The 24,206-nt window shown below is 40.2% G+C and overlaps 1 long non-coding RNA gene across 8 annotated transcripts in view; it reads right to left on the minus strand.

The window, feature by feature from the left end:
• Positions 1 to 24,206, minus strand: part of LOC126203518 (uncharacterized) — a 254,145-nt gene that overhangs the window by 197,334 nt on the left and 32,605 nt on the right. For 3 of the 8 annotated variants that reach the window (XR_007540277.1, XR_007540280.1, XR_007540274.1), the window contains exon 1: positions 2,934 to 2,969. The exons of 4 other annotated variants lie outside the window; for them this stretch is intronic. This is a non-coding gene — a long non-coding RNA (uncharacterized LOC126203518). Of the gene's footprint in view, positions 1 to 2,933; positions 2,978 to 24,206 lie in introns of those variants that run through there. One more of the 8 variants, XR_007540281.1, reaches the window with a different exon arrangement.

Consider the following 24,206-nt stretch of genomic DNA (forward strand, 5'->3'; position numbering starts at 1 on the left):
ACTAACCAGTCCATTGAATCTAAACACAGCCCTCACCATTACTGAACCACTACCAGCTTACACTATGTCTTGTTGAAAACTTGGTTTTGTGGCTAAGTGGGGTGTGTGCCACACTCAAAATCTAGCATGAGCTCTTACGAACTGAAATAGGCACTCGTCTGACATGACCACCGTTTCCCTGTCATTTAGGGTCCACCCGATATGGTCATCGGCTCAGGAGAGGCACTGCAAGCGATGTCATGCTGTTAGCAAAGGCACTCGGGTATGTCGTCTGCTGCCATAGCCCATTAACGACATCTTTCGCAGCACTGCCGTAACAGATACGTTAGTCGTACGTTTCACACTGATTACTACGGCTATTTCTCGTATTGTTATTGCCTGTTAGTACTGACCAATCAAACGCAGTTGCTGTCGGTCGTTAAGTGAAGGCCATCAACCACTGCACTGTCCGCCTGAAATGTCATATTCTCGGCACACTCTGAATTCCCAAACGATCTCCAGAATGTACTTACCCAATCGTCTCGCTCCAAATGCCTTTCCGCGTCGTTAAAAGTAAGCTAATTACCTTGTTGAGGCCATAATCACCTTGGGGAAATATTGTACATGAATCACATCTACATCATACTCGGCAAGCCACCTAATGGTGTGTGGCGGAAGGAACTTTTGGTACAACTATCTGATCCCTCCAACCCTGTTCCACTCGCAAATAGTGCGCGCAAAGAATGATTGTCAGTAACCACCTGATTACAAATGAAAGCTCCGCCAACGCACTGCCCTTTTACGCCTTGTGTACCCGATACTACCGACACTTGTATGTGTGCATGTCGTTATCCCATCACCTTTGTTACCTTAGAGATAGGTTTCGTACATGAACCAGTGGCCTGCTGTGGAGGTGACCCTTGAGCCGATAGCCATTGACCTCTGTACACCAACAAGCCCGTTTTCAGTGGTGTCGGGCACATTCGACTTGTAATCTCACTGACTGTATTAGAAGTGTCTACAGTGATGAGACCCGCTTTGAACCGAGCCCCGATGACCAGTGGAGACGTACTTGCAGACACCCATGGATGGATGTGCCATTTCATATCATAGCAGGACCACTTTGAATGTCATCCTCGGAAACCTTACAGCATGTTCTAAGCCCATTTTATTGCCCTTTATGGCAAGGCATCATGGGCTTACATGTCAGCTAGATAACGCCCTCCTGCACACGGCGAGACTTTCTGCTGCTTGCCTTCGTGCTTTCCAAAACCTACCTTACCCAGCAAGGTCGCCTTATCTCACCCCAGTTGAGGAAATTTGGAGCATTATTGGAAAGTCCCTCCAAGCAACTCGGAATTTTGAAGATCTAGAGTGCAATTTGGACAGCATTTGCCAAGGTATCCCTCAGGAGGACATCCAACCATTCTATCAAACAATGTCAAGACTAATAACTGCTCACGTAGCGCCAAAGGTGGACCAAAGCGTAAACGACTTTCTCAACTTATGAAGCTTTTCCTCTTGAATAAACTATCGAATTTTTTCTTAAGTTGCAATCATTTGTTTGACTGTACACGCACATTACATCGACCGAGTTCCGTCACTTTTTGTCTCAGAGTATATTCGTAAAGTAATTCTGGCTCAAGCATTGTTCTTTTTAGGAGCAGTAGCGGTCAATTTCATAACAAATAATCTTTTCGTTCCAAAACAAGGCGGGAGGAATATGAGAATCTTTTATCTGCGAACGTGAGAACTAAAATTATTAGACACAATGGAAGAGACACCAAAGAATTAGAGCCAGTATGGTAGTGCTGTTAGTACTCAGTTAAAAACCCTCTCCGGTAAAGAAGCAACACATGAGCCACACTGCCTCACGGATGACCGAATATGTGAGAAATGTGTTTAGCTTCCAAACTGACTACCGCAGGAACGCCTGTGGACCTATGTTGCGAACGCTACGAACAATACCATACAGTTACCATAAACGCTCGTCGTCTCTTTGCGTCACATTAAAATGGAACTCACACGTAATTTAACGAAACTGGAATGTAAACGCAGCCATGGAGCACAAAACCACAAAATGTATATATTCATTAAGGTTTTTTACGAAATATCAAGGTAGTTAATTTACTGTTTAGCTTGTGGAAATTTGTACGATATCTATGTCGTAACTGCTTCTTTAAATCAGCGCAATAAATAATCCATAGTGTAGCCCATATGATTTAGAAGAAAATTATTTTCCATCGTCTTGTCATCGAAACGATATGTAAGCACAGCGTTCGTTGCATTATTGAGATTTAGTGACAGCACTTCAAGCAACCGTCTGTTAGATATTGCTCAAACGAACTCCACTTAATCAAATATCCAAACGGGAATGCTACCACAACTCAGAATATGTGAACATAGCAACTTAATGCTCCATTTTATTCCAAATGGCTGCTCTTTTTGGAGCTTGCAGTTACTGACTGGTAATATTAATCTCCTTTCCCAGAGTTTATTTCTAGGTAATTAGGTGCACATAGTCTCACTCTGCTGTACGCGACGCTTGCCTCATTTATCCTTTACCTTTTCCTTTTTTTACACATGGGATATCATGAGAAAAAGTTATGCCTATGCCTCCACGTGTAATATTTTCTGTCAAACAGTATGAGGTGATAGCCAAAACTATAACGCAGTTGAGTCCGTTCTGTCAGTCAGGATACAAGAACAAATGAATAAAGGCTTGTGTACTGGTGAAAGCATGCAGTGCAGTACATGAGAAAGGGGATGCATATAGAGAACGGATGGAAGAACGGAGTGTCTCAAAGATTAGCAACAAGTAATTCGTTTCCAGCTGTTCGCCTCTTCGAAACGTAGTTAGAGGTCAAACAACGTTATTGGTATATCTGTTACAAATGCGTCTAAGAGTCAATTACAAACGAAGTTACGTGGCTCTGTTCGGCGAATTGGCTTACCGACACAGGCGGCGACCACGACGATGACAATGAGTGTCTTCTGCATGGCGAATAGTAGCCAGGAGTCAGCAACATCGCCTTTTATAGGCTAGCAAGCTTCCGTTGTTACGTAAAGCGAACGTTATCAGATAAGTGCGAATTGTAGTGATAAAAGCTATCAGGCGTTTTGTACTTCACAGAAAATTATCCGTTGTTCCCTCCTGTGGGTGTTAATAGCAGTCCGACAAGGAAAATGGAAATTAATTTACATGTAACTGGTTGAGGGAAGCGTGGCTACGCGAACGAGCCAGAAAACAAAACGTTTACGACGTCTGGTTACGTAAAGTTTTTATTTTTTTCATTATTTATTTATATAATGCTTTGAGTTAAAATAAATACTATCGACGGCTGTCGAGTAACATATACCAAATATATTAATAATAAATGCTACTGATCGCCCACATTACACAATACAGGTCGGAACACTGTTGCAGAAGCGACGAAAAAAGCATATCAAAGAAGAACGCGAAATCTCCAAGAGTGACGAAGCTTTACATAAGCTAGAAATTTAGCGCGGACTCAAATGACAAATGCTTTTAATAGTTTCCACAACGAAACTCAATCTATAAATGTGGCAGAAGATCCAAAGACATTCTGGTCGTATGTAAAGAACTCAAGCGGAAATATGCAATGAATATCTCCATTACACTATAACGCGCTACAGATGACAGTGCCATTAAAGCAGAGTTACTAAAAGTGGTTTTACCCAATTCTTTCCCCAAAGAAGACGAAGTAAATATTTCCGATTCGAATCAAGATCAGCTGCAAACGTGAGTAACTTACAAGCAGATATCCTTGGTGTAACACAGCAGCTTAAATCAATAAAAGCAAATCCTCGGTCCATACTGTATACCAGACAGGTTCCTCTCAGAGTATGCTGATAACATAGCTTCATATTTATAGAAGCATATACAGCCGCTTGCTCGTCGAATCATTCTTACCTAAACACTGGAAACTTGCACAACTCACACCAATATCCAGGAAAGGAAATAGCCTTAATCCGCTGAATTACAGACCCATACCGTAAACTTCGAATTGCCGTAGTGCTTAGGAACATATATTCTGTTCGAGGATTATGAGTTACCTCAAAAAATAAAAAAAATTTATTGACAAACGGGTAACCTGGATCGCCTTGCGAAACGCATCTGAAAATTTATTGTCAGCAAGTAATGAGCACTATTGACGGGGTTGTCAAAGTGCTTCCGTAGCTATAGGCTTCCAGAAATTCCGTATATTTAGGTTTCCTGGAAGTTATTGACAACGTTCTCCACCGTCAGAAGCTGCTTCTGTTCAAATTACGTGACTGCAGAGGATCGTCCCAGTTGTGTGACTGGATTCGTGATTTCCTGCCAGAAAGGTCACAGTTCGTAGTAATAGACGGAAAGTCATCGAGTAAAACAGAAATAATACCTGTCGTTCCCCAGGAAGTATTATAGGCCCTCTGTTGTTCCTCGTGTACATGACAGATTTAGAAGACAATCTGAGTAGCACTCTTAGATTGTTGGAAGATGGAGCTGTCATTTATCGTCTTATAAAGTCATCAGATGCGCAAAACAGATTCCACTACTATTTAAACGAGGTATCTGTGTAGTGCGAAAAGTGGCAATTGACTCTAAATAATTAAAAATGTGATGTCGACCACATGACTACTACAAGAAATCGGCCAAATTTCGGGTACACTAAAAATCACACAAATATAAGGCCTATAATCTCAACAACATACTTAGGGATTTTTATTACGAATAACTTAAGTTGGTTGCATTACATAAATGTTGTGGGTAAAATAAACCGAAGACCACAATTTATTGACAAAACACTTAAAACGTGTGACGGGGCCTCTAAAGACACTGCGTACACTACGCTTGTCCGTGCTCTTCCAGAGTAGTCCTGTGCGTTGCAGGAGCCGCATCATATTGCATCTGTGGAGGTCACTGAAAAAGTTAAGAGAAGGGCACCTCATTTTGTACTGTCACGAAATAGCGAAGAGATGTGGTACGCGAACTGGTGCGGCAATCACTAAACGTAAGTCGTTTTTCATTGAGGCTGGATGTTGTCACGAAATTTCAATCACAAATTTTTTCCTCAGAGTGTGGTCATTTTGGATTATGCCCACCTACATAGGGAGCAATGATCATCGTAATGAAACATGAGAAATCAGAGCACTCACGGAGAGATGTACTCGTATGTATTTGTGTTTCCCGCGTGCTGTAACAGGGTGGCACGCAAGAGAAACAGAATGAAGGTGGTTCGATGAACCCTGCGTCAGGCACTTCATTGTGAATTGCAGAGTACTAAAGCAGATGTGAGTGTATTTTCACAGACGTTAGGTGACTACCTGCACCAACAGAGTCAACTGGAGAGAAAAAAGCTATAAGCCAAGTTGACTCTAAACACCTGTTTGAAAGTTTTTCTTCATTTAATAAAGGCTAAACGTATAAATACCGTCAAAGAGCTTCTTCTTAAAAGTTCAGTAATACGTATTATGTAAAAGGCGAGATACTCACTTGATTGGTAAGCTTCATTATTGACTTGTAGATAAGGGTCTATATCTAGCCTTCATACAAGAGCCGGTTAATTAGTCTTCTCCTCTATTTGAAAACACTAGGAAGAACCTGATATCATATCATTATCGCCGATGCGGATTATATCATCGGTAAGCGTTTAACAGGTTTTTTTCAATGTCCACGAAACACGGTAATGCACAGTCCTCAAGGTAGTAAGTAAAGAAATTCGTTTCAAATAATAATATAAACTATTTATTTTCCAAGAAATCCATATGCTTTCTCAGCATTTTAACAAACCTCGTTGTGTACTTATAACACTACCTCCAGTTACCTATCGCGACTCCATCGTAACAGTGTGAGTCCCACGTAACAGAGTGACTCTCACGGAAAGTAAATGGGCCACTGACTTGTTTTTAACACTGCACACTAAAAGGTATTGTAGTAATCAGCGTCACTAACCACTGAAATTATGTTTTTCGCCCCCGTGTCCTCCATGGTACTGGGAAGCTGTTTTACAGACTCCTTGAAGGTCCTAGAGGGTTTCACGCATTATCGACTGCAGAGAAAATCGTCAGTAATTTTCATCCACACATCTTTTGCAGCATCATTAACTTCTACCGGCGAAATGAACACTGCTATAGCTACACAGTCTCTTCAGCAAACTATACGTCTCAGAAGCTGTTTCACTCAGAGCACGACACACTTACGCGACACATAGGCGACCATAGAATTACCTAAAAATATGAAGTCTTTTTTCAAAAGCTTTCCTCAAGTCATGTCTCTGCCACCCTTCGCATCTGGAATATGCACACAGAGGTGGGCATTCCAGGGAACACACTAGTGGCCTGTATCTCTCCCGCAAGCAGCCTTTTCTTCTCTGTGACAGAGAAATCCCAATGCTGTTGAAGTCTGCGTTTAAATCAAATACACCCCTTTCCCGAAACAGCTTTCGATCGGATAGTTTACCGTTATGAAATTTCAATACAGACTGAACGTGATATGAAACACAAATAATTATCAGCGTTATCGGATAAATTATTTGTTTACAAATTAGATGAAATAAAGCATTTGGAAGAAAAAGTAATCACTGAATGTTTAGTCATACAAAGGGAGTACAGGAATTATTAGTAGCAAATAGAAACTGTGATGTAGCGCAATAACGGGTAAACGCAGGTGGGTGACATCGACTCTGCCGTTACCACGCACTGGGGGCACGGTCGAACTCTAGAAAAGATCGATTAATATGTTTCTCACCTCGTACTGGAGGTCGAAACCATGGGCTTGTAGATTAACTGCTGCTTTTTCCGGTCTCTGACTGGCCAGCACGCGAAATATCCTGACAGGTAGCCGTGTCTTGGCAGCTGGAGTGCGAAGGTGTTTGGAAAAAGACGTCCAGTACACATTCAGCGTTCGTATGTCAAACAAAGGCGTTACCTCACACATCATATCATACTATTCGGTAATCTCACTGTAAATTAGTGGAACGATTTCAAGCTGTTAAAACAGTGAATTTAAACTTTGTAGTTATTAGTTGCCAATCCTCTCAGTTCGTAGCTTGTAACCGATTAGTTCTTAGTTTAGTTGCACATCATCAGTTGTGGCGGTCACATCATCCGTTGTTTTGTATATATTTGTCTTTATACTTTCAAATGTCCACTGTAACAATATAAGGACGAACAGTCTTCACAAACAGTTGTATTATAAACATGCCTCAGGCTTTCGCATTACCGTCGCCATGAAAAAACAACTTTTGATAAGTGTCTGGCAAATTGCTTATGTAGAGATGTCACACAAAAAGACCGGCCTACCTCAGGCGGTAATACATCCTTGTCAAACCTCTAATTACCTGGTCAGGGAACTTTACTTATTTGGAAAAATTGTGAAACTCTTTGTTTACGACGGTCGCGTGAAAATAAACGTTAAAAGCAGTCTTCTCTGCAGTTATAAAGCAGTGGCTTTTCTGTTTTTGTATCGGTTACCCGAAACAGGTTGCCAGATTTCGCTGGTTGAAAGGGAAATAAGGTGAGTGAGAAAAAAAAGTAAGTTCAGAAAGTAAGGAGGAGCAAAACTAAACGTCTCATGTTGAGCGGTTGTACGCCTTAATTCCAGTGACTGAAAAATCAAATGAAACGAACAATGATGCAGGAAGCCTACGCTCACTGTTGGTCCTTTGTCAGTACGATGATGTAGTATCACTGGTAGTGAAGGATGGAGGGCAGTCGGAAGAAATGTCACGGTTCATTTCAGACATCCGTCGGCACTGCTTGCACGCAAAATGACCGTGTTAGCGTAGTTACGGAGCCTAATAAGTCAACTGAGTGTCTTCCGGCGAGAAAGCAAAATGTAAATCACCCTCTTAGCTAATTCAGATTACTGGGACTCATATTCCTCAGAAATTTTCATTAGCGACTGAGTTTGCTGCCTCTGAGTTGGATGTGAGGTTTGCAACTCTGCGTGGCATCCCGGCAGAGATCCTAGCTACGACAATACGATACACGTAGATTTGGTCTGGCCTTCGTGGCGCAATCAGGACGTTGAGACAGGATTGTATATTGTGTGTTCTACTAATTACAACGGAGATGAGAGAACGTAGAGCCTGCTTGGTAGTTTCAGGTTTGGTTCTGGGGAAACAGAGAAGGACTTTTCACAGGGTTAACGGTCTGCCAATTCAGCAAGACGATATGGTATTCGTAATAAAGTTTAATTTTCTTTAGACATATTTCTATGCCAAGTGTTTGACAAATTAACATATATACATGAGCTACGGTTGGTACCAACGTTTTACTGTTGAAAGTCCTTCCTCCACAATTCCGTTTTACAGGACATGGAATACCTACCTCAGAGACAAGGACAATTGCTGCTATTTGTTCTGTCGTCTACTGAATCAATGGCCACTTGACCTTATTAAAAACTCAATGGCCACTTGGCTAATGGTTATATCATTGGCTCCTTGGCCTAACTCACAGGACACAAGTACTGTTCACTGACGTGTTCCGACTAGCTAATTAAATTCGATACAGTGAGGGCTGAGACAAAGACAGACTGTCTCTTATCCACACTCTTCAATGAAAGATATATAATACACTGTAGAACTGTTACTGTTGTATAAACTGTTGTTGCGTCGCACGAAGTAGTACTCTCTTCTTGTTACAGAAGTAGCTGCTGTCGTCGAAGATTCTGGTGCCTTCGTTGACACTCTCCTTACTCCATTCTTAATGAATACTCGCTGACTCCATGACCGAAAACTACTGCCCATAGCGCACCCTTTATAGGTTTTCTAAGTGACTTTTGTCAACTCGTAGGTAGTTGTCCATGATCCTATTCATTATTTTTCTCGATCACTGCATCTACACATGATTATCTTCATGCGCTTCTAGTAACCTAAATTCGATCATGGCTTTTTTCTGTCATGAGTTTAGTCTCGAATCTCGTCTCATTTGATAGGTTGATAAGTGTTACCCATGTGCTGTACTCTTGACACGCGAGCAAATTACTTCTAGGAGTCTGCATCTACATCTACCTGATTATTCTACTATTCACAGTAAGGTGTGAGGCAGAGGGTTCAATGAACTACCTTTAAGAAGTCTCTACCGTACCACTCTCTAACGGTGCGCCGGAAAAACGAATACTTAAATTTTTCTGTGCGACCCCTGATTTTTTTTTTTTTCATCGTGATGAACATTTCTCCTATATAGGTGGATGCCAACAGAATGTTTTCGCAATCGGAGGAGAAAACAGCTTAATTTCTCTGATAGTGCAATGAGATGGTTTGAAAGCTACTTAAAAGGCAGGCAGCAATGTGTTGTCTGCGTAAATGAAAAATCTTCCTGGAAACATGTTTCCTCGGGAGTGCCACAAGGATCAGTCTTAGGACCACTTTTGTCTTCTTTATATGTTAACGATATTTCGTCGGTTCTGTCTTCCTGTAAATATCATTTCTATGCCGACGACCTCCAGCTCTACCTAAGCGTCAGACCTGAAGATGTAAACACTGCAATCGCTCAGATGAATGATGATCTGCCTTCAGTAGCGACATGGGCGAAAAACCTGGGGCTTAAACTAAATGCAAAAAAGACGCAAGTAATCTTAATAGCCCATCAGAAATTAATAAGTTCAGATTTCCGCGAACGGCTACCTCCTATTCTGCTCGACAGTACCGCAATACCATATCAGAAAACAGTGAAGAACTTGGGTGTAACTCTGGATGAGCATCTCAACTGGGCGGAGAATACAGTCGCAGTGTGCCGAAAGACGTCTGCAGGTCTCTATGCTCTCAAAAAGTTTCGGAACATATATCCACAGGACTTGAAACGCCAGCTCGTGCAAGCACTCGTTCTACCGAACCTCCACTATTGTTATGTGATTCAACAAGGCATGAGTAGTGAAAACAAAAGACGGCTAGAGCTAACCGTGAATGCCTGTGTGCGTTACACCTGCAACATTCGCCGATATTATCATGTTAGTGCTTCATACTCCGAGCTAGGGTGGCTGCGGCCGGACAAATTGCGTGACTACCACACTCTATGTCTACTTCACCGACTCCTCATCGCGCAAGCACCCCAGTACCTTGCATCAGAGATTAAAAACCTGTCATGCCATCATAATCGAAACACGAGGTCACTCTTATTTGGTATCCTAACTGTGCCCACTCACAAAACAAAAACCTTTGCAAACTCCTTCTCAGTTGCCGCTGTCCGCCTCTGGAAGAAACTGCCCCTCACCTTGCGCAAAATTCAATCTCCTGCTGCTTTTAAGAAGAAGTTGAAGTATTTCCTATTATCATCCTCATAAAGTTCTCCACGAAATTAATGCACAAGGGCAATCCTCTCATGTGTCGAATAGCAAAGCTAGCGTCTCCTATCTTGCTCCTGAGATGCCTTCCTCTTCATCTATCTCTATTAGCCACGCAATTTTCTTTTCCTTTATATTTCCTTAATTATGTTTCATCATGTCTCTCTATTCTTCTCCTCCCTTCACCATGAGTCTCCCTCATACTCCCTGCTGCCAGCACTCCTATCTAAAATCTGTCTCTTCAATAATATCTAATTATAACAGTACTTATGATCTAAGAATATAAACTCTATATGTATGTATTTTTCCAGGTGTACCTTTCTAATTGTTTATTTCACTTTTTGCACTAGATGTAGTTTAACATGCCTACTAAAACATATGAATGTAAAATAAGTAGAATGCCTGGTTAGATGTAAGAGAGGGCCTGATGGCACTAATCTTGCCAGGTTAAATAAATAAATAAATAAATAAATAAAATATTTTGAGAAGATCCCGTCGCTACGAAAAACACCTTTCTTTTAATGATTTCCACTCCAGTTCACTTATCATATCTGTGGCACTATCTCCGCTATTTACAGCCTTTTGATTTGTGCGACTTATCACGTAATCGAAATTTAGCGGATTTCTTGTATTACTCATTTGAATAACTTCACACTTTTCTTTATTCAGTGTCAATTGCCACTTTTGGCACTATACAGATAACTTATCTAAATGATTTTGGAATTCGTTTTGGTCATCCGATGACTTTACAAGACGGTAAATGACACCATCATCGGCAAACAAGCTAATAGCGCCACTCAGATTATCTCCTATGTAGTTAATATAGATCGGGAAAAATAGAGGGTATATAGCACTTCCTTGGGGAACGCCGGATATTAATTCTGTTTTACTCGATGACTTTCCGTGTACTACTACGAACTGTGATTTTTCTGACAGGAAATCACGAATCCAGTCGCATAACTGAGGCGATATTCCATAGGTACACTGTTTGATTAGAAGACGCTTGCGAGGAACGGTGGCGAAAGCCATCTGGAAACCTAAAAATATGGAATCAATTTGACATCCCCTGTCGATAGCACTCATCACTTTATGAGTATAAAGAGATTGTTGTGTTTCACAAGAACGATGTTTTCTGAAGTTGTTCTATGTGTCAATAAATCGTTTTCTTCGAGGTACTTCACAATGTTCGAATACAGTATATGTTCCAAAACCCTACTGCAAATAGACGTTCGTTATATTGGCCTGTTACTCAGTGGATTACTCCTATTTCCCTTTTGATTATTGGTGTGACTTGAACAATTTTCCAGTCTTTAAGTACGGAACTACCTGTGAGCGAGCGGATGTATATAAATGCTAAATATAGAGCTATTGTATCAGAATACTCTGAAAGGAACTGACTCGTATACACTCTGGAGCGGAGGCTTGCATTTATTGATATAAGCTGCTTTGTTGCACCGGGGATATCTACTTCTATGTTTCACATCTTCGCAGTTGTTCTTTATTGGAATTCAGGAATATTTACTTCGTCTTCTTTTGTGCAGGAGATTCGGAAAGCCGTGTTTAATAACTCTCCTTTAGTGGTACTGTCAGTAGTGACTTCACCGTTGTTATTGCCCGGTGAAGGTATTGATTGCGTCTTGCCACTGGTGTGCTTTATGTATGACCAGAATTTCTTTGGGTTTTCTGCAAGATCCAGAGACAAAGTTTCGTTGTGGAAATTATTAAAAGCATTTAGCACTGAAGTACGCGCTATATGTCGAACTTCTGCAAAACATTGCCAATCTTGGGGATTTTGCGTTCTTTTAAATTTGGCATGCATTTTTCGTTGCTCCTGCAACAGCGTTCTGACCCGTTTTGTGTACCATGGAGGACCCGTACCATCACTTATTAATTTATGTGGTATATATTTCTCAATTACCTTCGATACTATCTCTTTGAAATCATTCCACATCTTTTCTACGCTTACGTGGTCAGATCGGAAGGAGTGGAGACTGCCTCTTAAAGAGGCATTAAGAGCATTTTTATCAGCCTTTGTAAATAGATGTACTTTGCGTTTCCTTTTGATGGTTGTGGGTGTTACGTCATTCAGCCTAGCAGAATCTTCCTTGTGGTCGATAATCCCTGCATTCGTCATGATACTCCCAATTAGTCCGGGATTATTTGCTGCTAAGAGGTGAAGTATGCTTTCGTAACAATTTACGCATCGAGTTGGCTCATGAACTATTTGTTGAAAATAATTTTCTGAGAAAGCATTCAGTACAATTTAGGATGACGTTTTATGCCTGCCTCAGGCTTTATATGTATAAATTTTCCAGCATATCGATTGTACATTTAAGTCACCACAAATTGAACTGTTCAGCACTATATGTTCTGAGTAGGGTGGTCGGTAAAATGATCCATTTAATAGTTTAGTCCGACATACTACTTCGCAGGAAATATGTACTTAAATTTCACTACAAGGTAAACAACTTCTGACATTAATATATTCTCCATCACAACTGTATTTAATCTATCCTTTCTGAACACTGTTAAATCATTTGGAAAAAAATTCTGATAAACTTATTTCCGGCTTTAGCCAGCTTTCCGAACCTATAACTTTTTGAGATTCAGTCCTTTCTATTAGGGTTTGAAACTCTGGTTCTTTACCAACCCAGTAATGACAATTCACAATTACAACACCGATCTTTTCTACAACTACCTTTCTGTGTTTTAACCTGCCCCCGTTTAGACGGACGCCCTTCCTGTGGTTTCCTGAGACCCTCTAACCTAAAAATTTGCTTCGGAAGGCGTTCTCGTTTACAATTACTCGGCTTCGCTCCGTTCTTGTTTCTCCTGCTCCGCACAACCATGGACGTATTCCAAGAAGCCCAGTGGAAGTACCCCACTTATCTTCTCACTTTTAACTAAAATAGTCCCGGTCCTGAGAGCTACCCGCCAAAATACATTAAAGGGCACTACACGAAGTAGCAGTAGTACAATAAAAGTTGTACATGGATTGTTCACATGACCCTGAAAGAACGCAACTACATTTTGTACACTATCGTCAGTTTGTTATGATTACTCAGTCATCTGTTTCTCTATGAAGTCTTTCTTACATCACTATTTCGTCATCTGTCCCTCATGCTCGCATCGGTATTTCGGTTTCTCTGCAGAACTCGCTACGAATGTCCTCTTAGGAAGAGAAAACAATAGTTACCACCTCAAATTTCATCAAATAATTTCTTATACACATGTTGTAACAATCACATTCGGAACAACGCAAAAATACAACTACTATTATAATTTAACTTGTACTTAAGATATGTAGCAATGGGACATTTTTACATCGTTTCTTCGCTTTGCATTTCGATCTATTCCTCACCTATGGATTTGCAAATTTTCTCTACTCTTTTTACAGGTTTTCTTAAATCAACAGATTCGATGTTACATATTTCAAAGGTAAATATAATCGTACCTGTCAGGCAGTAATGTTTGTTTCCGGGCTCTCACAACATCTGTGCTCAAAGCCACATTTGGTATTTCTTCTTCCCAATTATAATTTTTCTGTACCACTTTGTCTGACTGAGTATATGATGATCCTACCCTTCAACAATTTTCCAGATTTCATTTACTTCAACAGCTTGAGATGAATACGTATTACAAAATATGGTATTATTTTCCTCACTAAAAACTACATACAACCATTCGTTGGCAAGTAAATGTGTCCATTATCTTTAGCTAATGAATTAGTTTTTATTTAAACAATTATTAGGATAATGCCTTTTTCGTTGTAAGGCAATTTCACTTTTCTCGGTCATACATCGTAATTTCCACAAAAGTTTGGTAATAAATTTTCTCCCTTTTATCTCTCTCCTTAGATAATTTCTGTTCCTTACCAGCTGTCGTAATAAATGGTCAACACAAAATTTTCATTGTCTAGAATTCTCACTTAAGGGAATATCAATTAAATATCCTAAAACATCAATGAGGTGTAGTTCTTTTCAGAGTCACATCTGTAGTTCTCAGACAGTACGTGTGAATTGTTCCATATCTGTCATACCATTCTTAAGCAACTTCCCATTTCTGCTGATCGAATTTACCATCCAATTCAGACCAGACAAGGGGCATTACTACAGTCACTTGCTCTTTGATAATATCCACGGTTGTTCTGATCTAGATTCGATCATATGTATTTGCATTTTATAATAAGCGACATTCGCCTCGTCCAAGGTTCCGAACAATATTTTGCTAAATTCTTATACAAAGTTAAGAATTCATTAATTTATCATTTTATGGATCTCGTTACTTGCAACCTTTCCACATAGTACAATTCGTTTTACTAATTTTTAGTTGCTATATTTTACCCTTGTCTTGTTGAACAACCTTCAAATCCGCTCTCTTTGCCCTACTAAGTTTTCATGAATTGTTCTAAGATTTACTTAAGTTACCAACTTTCAGGTCATACTGATAACTTTGACGAAGGTTGATGATGGTAATATAATCCTGAGGAAGCCCCTGCACTTGAACACCCCAGGCATAATACGTTCAAGTAATGATCGAGAGCCAAGTCATCACTGGCATTGCTAGCATGATGGTTTGGTATTCAGTATGCGGAAACCGCACCTAAATTTCCTTGAAAGTTTATGCCATACAACTCTATTCTGATAGTATGTCTTGAGTCTGTAGGCGTGTTCCTATAATTCTTGCTTCCTTTTTGACTCCATTAGTATATTAGGCAGTGCTACTCTTAGTACGAGGGTGACTATGCCCATTTTATACCATTCGCAGGTCCTAAGGTATAGGAAGATTTCATGCTGCTAAGCGCCGGATAACATGATGAAAGGCAAGCGAATGATGTCTTCACGGAATCATCTGGAACGGTACTCCAATGAGTGCGAAGATCTCCTGGAGCTCTTTGTTACTGGTGATGAAACGTGGATGTTGCATTTCACGACGGAATCCCACGAGCAGATTAAGGTGTGGAAACGTCCAAGTTCGGCTGTCACAAGTAAAAAAAATCCGTTGAGAGCCACCTGTCAGGAAAGTGATGTTAGCGGCCTTCTGCGATAGCCGTGGACCGCTCCTGCTGGTTTTCATGCCATGAGATGGCACCATCAGTGCCGACAGCTATTGCACCTCACTGCCACGTCTGAGGGCTGTCATCAGACGAAGGCGTCGAGGCATACAAAATGTGGACAACGTGGTTCTCATCCATGACAATACGATGAGACATGTGGTAATCAGAACAGCCGAAAAACTACCAGGCTCAGGTTTTCCAGTCGTCTAGGGTCCAGGCGATAAGGTAACGAGCCAAGGAGAGGTGCTGCAAGTGGTGACGTGCCGTGGCCATAAACGCGAACATTCGCCGCTTTGTGCTAACGGATACGTTCGTTGGGCGTCCCACACTGATTTCTGGTTTCATTTCACGCAGTGTTGCTTGTCTGTTAGCACTGACAACTCTTGAAAACGCCACTTCTCACGGTCGTTAAGTGAAGAGCGTCGGCCACTACGTTCTTAGTGGTGAGAGGTAATAACTGAAATTTGGTGTTCTCGTGACATTCTTGACATTGTGGATCTCTATGTATTAAATTAAATGACGATTTCCAAAAATTGAATGTCCCAGGCCTCTTGCTCCAACCACCATTCCGCGTTTAAAGTTCGTAAGTTCCCGTCGTGCGACAAAAACCACATCGGAAACCCTTTCACATGCATCACATGAGTACATATGACAGCTGCCCTTTCATACCTTGTGTATGCGACACTACCGCAATCTGCATACGTGCATATCGCTACCGCATGACTATTGTCATCTCAGTGCATAATTTGGCATTTATGTTCTGCTGATACCGGGTGTATATGGCTCATAGTTTCGGTAAATGATAATCTGTCACCCTTTAAATGAAGCGCAATGCGATATGCACAGCCGGCCGGTGGGGCCGAGCGGTTCTAGGCGCTACAGTATGAAATCCGCGACCGCTACGGTCGCAGGTTCGAATCCTGCCTTGGGCATAAATGTGTGTGATGTCCTTCGGTTAGTTAGGTTTAAGTAGTTCAAAATGGCTCTGAGCACTATGGGACTTAACATCTGTGGTCATCAGTCCCCTACAACTTAGAAGTACTTAAACCTAACTAACCTAAGGACATCACTCACATCCATGCCCGAGGTAGGATTCGAACCTGCGACCGTAGCGGTCACGCGGTTCCGAACTGAAGCGCCTAGAACCGCTCGGCCACACCGGCCGGCTAGGTTTAAGTAGTTCTAAGTTATAGGGGGCAGATGACCTCAGGTGTTAAGTCCCATAGCGCTCATAGCCATTTGAACCATTTTCCGATATGCACCACAGAACTTTTGTATTTCATGTTTTCCATTTCATTTTATGTGCCCTGTTCGCAAAGTGTCCCTGACTTGCGCGATGTGAGCATTATATTCTTGGGCCACGTCTGGGGTTTCTACACCTTACTGTTGTTTCCCAGCATATTGATTCAGTAATTAAGTATACATACCTTATATCACACTCCTCCTCGATTGCATTCATATCATTCCCCTCGTATGATTCTTAGTAGGGCTTCTGTTTCGACACTATCATTTCTTCGTCTTCTTGAATAATGCAGTATTCCTTTATTCGACTCCATATGACCTTCCCGTCCCTTGACCCAATTGTTTCCTTTCGTCCGCGTAGCTTGCTTTTTCTTTCGTCACCTAACAACTGCGTTGGTCCATAATTCTCGCTGACAATGTTCCACCATTTGAAATTCCTTTGCTGCGACTCGTCCCATTGTCTATTCTCATTTATGACATTCTTAGAGTCCTGATGGGCAATTCGTGCTCCCAAATGTCCAGTAACATTTCGTGGTCTCGTTTGTTTTTTCAGTATCTCATCTTCGTGTACCTACAACAGCGACATTTTACTCTTAGTCACTTCTAATTTTCTACCCATATAGATAATGACCACTATCTCTCTTGTGAGGAAATATCTTCCTACTAAACTATTATAACGGACGTTTCTTCCCTTCTTCAGATTTGAAGTTTGTTACCTCCTAAAACATTTCTGGCTATTTTAACAGTCAAATTCACCATCCCAAGCATGTTCAAAGTGCCATGAGTCACACTTTTCAATCTTCGCACCTCATGCTTGTCAGCTGGTACACATTTGGTTGTAGCTTCTCCTGTAACTAATTTGTAAATACACTCGGATGACAAAAGTCATGGTAAAGCGATATGCACATATAGAGATGGCGGTAGTATCTCGTACACAAGGGGTGAAAGGGCAGTGTGAATGCGGAGCTGTCTTTTTGACTCAAGTGATGAATGTGAAATTGTTTCCGACGTGATTATGGCCGCACGAGGGGAATTACTAAACGTTAAACACAGAGAGGTGCCTGGAGTTAGAAGTCTGGGCCATTCCATTTCACAAATCGTCAGGGAATTTAGTATACCGAGATCCACAGTGTCAAGAGCGTGCCAAGAACACCAAACTGCAGGCATTGCCGATCACCACGCACGATACATCGGCTGTCGGCCTTCACTTAACGACCGCGAGCAGCGACGTTTTCGTAAAGTAGTCAGTGCTAACAGACAAACACCACTGTGTGAAATAGACGCAGAAAGCAATGTGGGACGAAATTTTTGATAAGGACTTAACGGTTTTATGAAACGATAGGCTAAACACATTTGGTGGTGGCATATCTGTTGCTGTTAGAACTAATTTATCTTGTACCGAAATTGAATTAGTTTGGGAAGAGGTCATTCGTGGCAACCGGAATAAAGTAATCATTTGATAATTTAGGTAATTTACAGAGAATACGTGAGTTACATTCCGAACAGTCACAGACAAATAGATTCTCATACAATCCTGAACTTGTTCAGACATACAGAGACGATAATTTAGATTATAAGCATTTTCTATCCGTGAGAAAATTTAAAGTATTTGAAAATGACAGAACACAGATCCACCCCTTGGATTGGATACAACAATTTAGCTTTGCTTTTCTACCGACTTGGCCCGTAACACACAATCTTGAATTTATTTGCAGTTTTTTGGAAGGCGAACCGGCAACTCGTATGAGACCGATCGCGAGACAATGCTATTCGGTAGAAGAATTTCAGAATGCTTTTCTGTCAGCATATTGGTCGAAGACGACACAGCGCGGAATCCAGGATCAATTAATTAGTTTACCGAATTATGAGAACTCATACTCTTCCACTGTCACGCAATTTTTTGAACACATGGTCCAACAAAACCAGTACTCAGGTGAGCCATACAGTGAATCTGCACTTATCCAATTATGTATTTCTAAATTACCACGATCATTAAGAGTATCACTTTTAACAGGTCAGCAGAAAGAAAATATTTCGGTATTCAGAGATCTGTTACAGCTTCTGGAAGTTCAGCAATCAGATTATTCCTTCATAAACAAAAACTTTTCATATAATAACCAAGGTCAACAAGCCTACAGCAATTACGATCAGCCACGCTATGTCAATAGCAAAGCTAATAGACGCTTCAGGAGCGACAACCACCAGAATTTTAAAAACAGAAAAAATTTTTGTATCAGTATCGTCAAAATTATCAGCAACAGGAACCACATTTTGGTAACAATAGACGTTTTTCACCGCAACAGCATCAAAGCCAGCCGGTTAGCATTCCTAACGAACAATGTAATGTACAAGGTCAACCAAGCTTTAATGTTTCGCCGCCTACACGTATAGCGTCGGCTGCACCAAATAGTAACGCACCGCAACAAGGAAATCACTACGTACAGAAAACACATCATTTCAATTCCTATCGCAACGCGCCATATAGCAATGACTATCATGCCAGACGAAAAATAATGAGCACAATTTTCATCGTACGTTTAATAACAGTCGGTCTTACCCGCAGCAAAATCATCCGCAACAACAGATTATCATGAATGAACCAGACAGTAGATATCATCCCGAACGTAATACGTCAGGAAGAAATGACAGAACAGTACAAAGAGTCGAAATGCCACAGCATCCTCCGGCAAATAATAGTACGTCAGACAGAATTTGACTAGATACAGTACAGCTTGCATCTTCCAGTAACGCAAGCAATACTTTTGACACGCAGAATCTTGTTCAAGAAAATGTTAGTACTTTTGACGACATCCGAGACACTCTTTTGCAGGAAAGACCAGTTATTCAAAAAACCATTTCACACCCTATCATTGAAGTAAAGATTGGATCATCCAAATTTTCAGCAGTAATCGATTCTGGATCAACTATGTCAGTCATAAATGAAGAAACTTTCAACGAATGTAACAAAGAGAAAACCTATCCTACGTTACCATTAGGCAAAACTAAAATAAAAGGAGCAGTATCTGGTAAAGGAGTAGATGTAAAATTACAAACACATTTATCATTTTGTATTGCAGGTCATACATTTCACTCAAATTTATGGATTGTTCCCTTATTGACAACAGACGTTATTTTAGGTACGAATTTTCTGGTACAATACGACGCAGTTATTGACTTTCAAAACTCCTATTTAATGTTAAAGGATGAAAATGTACAACTGGCTTTAGAATTTCAGCACTCTTTATCTGCAGAAGAACAAACAATTAATCGTACAGAGGTCATTTCCGCATCACGTAACATAAACTGTCATTCCACATTGTTCACAGATACGTATGTTCACAACTACAACACACCAGACGAAGCCGACTATGACGTTATACAGATTATTACTGATAAAATTAAACAGATCAGTGCAAATACAGACGACGAATGTTCAGAGCTACGCAAAATTCTTTTACAGCAAGCTCCAGTTTTTGACAACGTCCCTGGTACTACGTCCGGTTTTATGTATGAATTTCAAGTTAAACAGCACGACACATTTGAAGCCAAACATTATCCCATTCCTTATATTCACAGAGAACAAGTTAAGAAAGAATTGCAAGCTATGCTTGACCAAGGAATTATTGAACCGGCAGTTAGTCCGTACATAAACCCGCTCCATATTGTTAAGAAAAAGGATGGTTCACTTTGTCTCGTACTTGATTCGCGTCACATCAACGACATTATAATTAATGAAACAGATCGCCCACAGACACTAGAAGAACTTCTACAGAAATTTCACGGTACTGCTATTTATTCCACATTAGATTTGAAATCGGGATTTTGGCAAATTCAGCTCCATCCTAACTGCAGAAAGTACACGGCTTTTCTCTGTTTTGGTGACTGTTATCATATTTGTAAATTACCGTTCGGTTTAACTATTTCTTCAGCAGCATTTTTTCGCGGATTGAATACTATACTCCAGACAGAACTTAAAGACAGAATCACAACGTACATAGACGGAGGAGGAGGAGGAGATTAGTGTTTAACGTCCCGTCGACAACGAAGTCATTAGAGACGAAGCGCAAGCTCGGGGGAGGGAAGGATGGGGAAGGAAATCGGCCGTGCCCTTTCAAAGGAACCATCCCGGCATTTGCCTGAAGCGATTTAGGGAAATCACGGAAAACCTAAATCAGGATGGCCGGAGACGGGATTGAACCGTCGTCCTCCCGAATGCGAGTCCAGTGTGCTAACAACTGCGCCACCTCGCTCGGTGTACATAGACGACATTCTTATTGCAGAAGCTAACTGGTCTGAACACAATCTGATTCTTGAACAACTGTTACGAACTTTTCGTGCACAAGGACTCACAGTTAATCTCAGTACATCGCACTTTGGCAAAACTTCTATAAAATTTCTTGGATATGTAATTTCAGCAGAAGGCATTGCGCCTGACCCGGAAAAACTTCAAGCTTTACGTGACATTACTGTCCCTACGACGAAGAAACAACTACGCAGCTTTTTGGGTTTAATTAACTTTTCCCGTAAATTTATACATTACTCTGCTTTAGACTCTCCTAGATTATGTCAATTGACAGGTAAAAACACTATTTGGTCCTGGAATAGCCAAGCACATTCTGAATTTGTGAACCTGAAAGAAGCTTTGTTGAATGCACCACTTTTATCACATCCAGATATTACTAGAAATTTTTCCATTGCCACAGACAGATCTAACACCGCTTTAGGCGTACACATTTTTCAGGAAATTGAAGAAGATGGCACTACAGTAATTAAATACATCGCCTTTGCGAGTCGCATTCTGTCACCTGCTGAACGCAATTATTCTGTTACAGAACTTGAAACATTATATGTTGTATGGGCATTTACGAGATTTCGGCATTTTCTTTATGGAAGACACACTACCGTTTACACGGATCATAGAGCTATACAGTTTTTACTTTCCGCAAAATTTACACACGACAGATTAAGCAGATGGAAACTTTATTTACAGGAATTTAATTTTACAATTGTTCACATTCCCGGCACACAAAATATTGTAGCAGATGCACTATCCCGTTCTCTCAGCAAAAATCAGCAAGATATTGCAACCAACTTCTGCAAAGCAAATTTCAGCGTCATGTACTTTCAACAAGTTGCATTTGAAAATTTCATTTCGTCGTCATTACGAGACATAGCGCAAGAGCAGAGTAAAGACAACGTGCGGAAAGAAATTAAACACCTTTGGCAAGATAGGAATAATGTTACCATTAGAAACCATTACACTGCACGCAATAATATTCTGTTTCGCCGCTCTCACCCTGATAGCTACAATTGGTTACTATGCATTCCTGACGAGCTTGTTAAAAAATTAATATGGTATACTCATTTAAGTTACGCACATTACGGGGCCAGAAAATGTTTTCTTATACTGAGACAGAACTGTTATTTTGCCAACATGGAGAAACGTATTCGACGAGTTTTAGCGTCATGTAAAATCTGCCAGAATGCTAAGTCAGACACGACTTCACATATTCCTCCGTTACATCCCATTGTACCTGTTAAATTGAGACACATGGCCGCTGGAGGCATTTTTGGTCCGATTCCCGGAACTAATAGAGGTTTTTGCTACATCTTTGTCGCTGTTGAACTCACTTCAAAATTTGTTACCTTCACTCCGTTACGCAAAGCTACTGCTAAATCTGTTTCGAAAGCATTTATAAAACATTTTCTATTTCATGTAGGACATGTAATGAAAGTAATTTCCGACAATGGATCACAGTTTCGATCTGCTATATGGACACGTATGTTACGAGCCAGAAACATTTCTCCGATCTATATATCCAGGTACCATGCTTCTTCGAAACCCTGTGAACGACTAATGAAAGAAATTGGTAAACCGTGTAGAATATACTGCCATAAAAGACATATTGATTGGGACACACACATACTCTCATTCCAGGATGTAATTAATTCCATACCAAATGAATCTACTGTGCTATCTCCGACTGTTATACTGAAAAATGTTGAACCACCTAACAAAATTAAAGAATTGGTATCCTTTCCTACATATCGTCGACTACGACACCATGAAATAATTGACATTGCGCTGAACAACATCAAACGTGCCGCAGAGCGCCGGAGAAGACAGCAAAAACAGGTTTGTACACGCCGTGACTTTCACATTGGACAGAAGATATTAGTGCACACACATTATTTATCTAACAGAGGAAAGAGTAGATGTAGTAAATTTGAGCTTCTATACGCAGGTCCATATCGAATTCGCAGCATTCCTCACCCCAATGTAGTACACGTCGAAACTTTGAGAACCAGAAAATGTAAAGGCAATCACCATGTCTCCAATATTAAACCCTTTATTAAATGAATATACTTTATGATTATCACACTGTAATGCCATTTCCTGATTTTTATATGACCAATGATGCAATTATATTTATGTGACTACATATTGATGATTATTATATTTTTCCTTGGCAAGTGCCCGGCAAGGTGAGGTTAGCAGGTCGCTTTTCTTGTCGTTGTATATCAGACCTAGCACTTTTTCCATTTTTCATGTATGTATGATTGTTTTCCTGTTTTGTTTGTATGCACTATGAAATGTTTAAGATGTAACAAACACCAGTTTACTTTGACATTTTGCCTTATGATATCTCAACATCGTGACTATTTTACATTTTTTTTGCAACTACATTATGATACTCTGTGTACATTTTGCACCTGAACACTGTCTATGTTTTTGACATAATACGTTTTCTGTCATGCTATGCTGTATGCTTAATTATATCACTAGAAACCAGTTTTTATATAATGGGTATATGATTTAAATGCAAGATTCTAATCCTTATTCATCATTTTCAGAAAGCAATAACGTGTAAAAGAAATAAATTAAACAAACCACAGTGGATTACTATGAAATGGGAATTTCACCTTCGGAATGAACGAAAGAAGATGCAATACCTCGTCACGAAGAGTAAATGGATAAAAATTAACAAACATAAACAAGAATATACTATACACATCGTATGATAGCAGTCTTAACTAATTATTTTTCTTTCAGAATACGAGGCGATTGATGCAGGCTGTCAGACAGAACTACACATCTTAGTTTTAGTGATGAAACATGCTAGAAATAAGAAACTCTATACTATGAATAGTTGTTGAAGTAAATGGTAATATGAATAATGAATAATGATGTGTCTTTTTTGCAGAGTTATTTAAGTATTTGTTGCAGTTCGTTTTGACAGTATGTCTTATGTCGCATGGTATAATGGCTGAATGTTTTGGAAAGGACTGCTAGAGCACATACATATTGAGTACACGTTTCATTACCTGTTAATTCGAAGTTCACTACTTTTCAGCATAATATGCATTTCTTCTTTCAGCTCAATAATCCATTTTGTATTTTTTCTAGTAGAAGCTTTTCATGAAATTAATGTGCTATAAGCAGTTAGTCATTAAACCTGTTCTAGTACTTGCACCTTTTTTTACCCATTTGTGTGTGTCATTCATGAATGTGATCACATATACTCTACTTGTTTCATAACCTTGCTACAGCTGACTCATGATGAATGACGTTACCTATCCTCATTTGCAGCAATAAGTCAAAAGCAAATATTGTTATCCCCCAGCAATTAATTATCGATC

This window comes from Schistocerca nitens, chromosome 9 (assembly GCF_023898315.1).
Source record: "Schistocerca nitens isolate TAMUIC-IGC-003100 chromosome 9, iqSchNite1.1, whole genome shotgun sequence".
In the NCBI taxonomy this organism is placed as follows: domain Eukaryota; kingdom Metazoa; phylum Arthropoda; class Insecta; order Orthoptera; family Acrididae; genus Schistocerca; species Schistocerca nitens.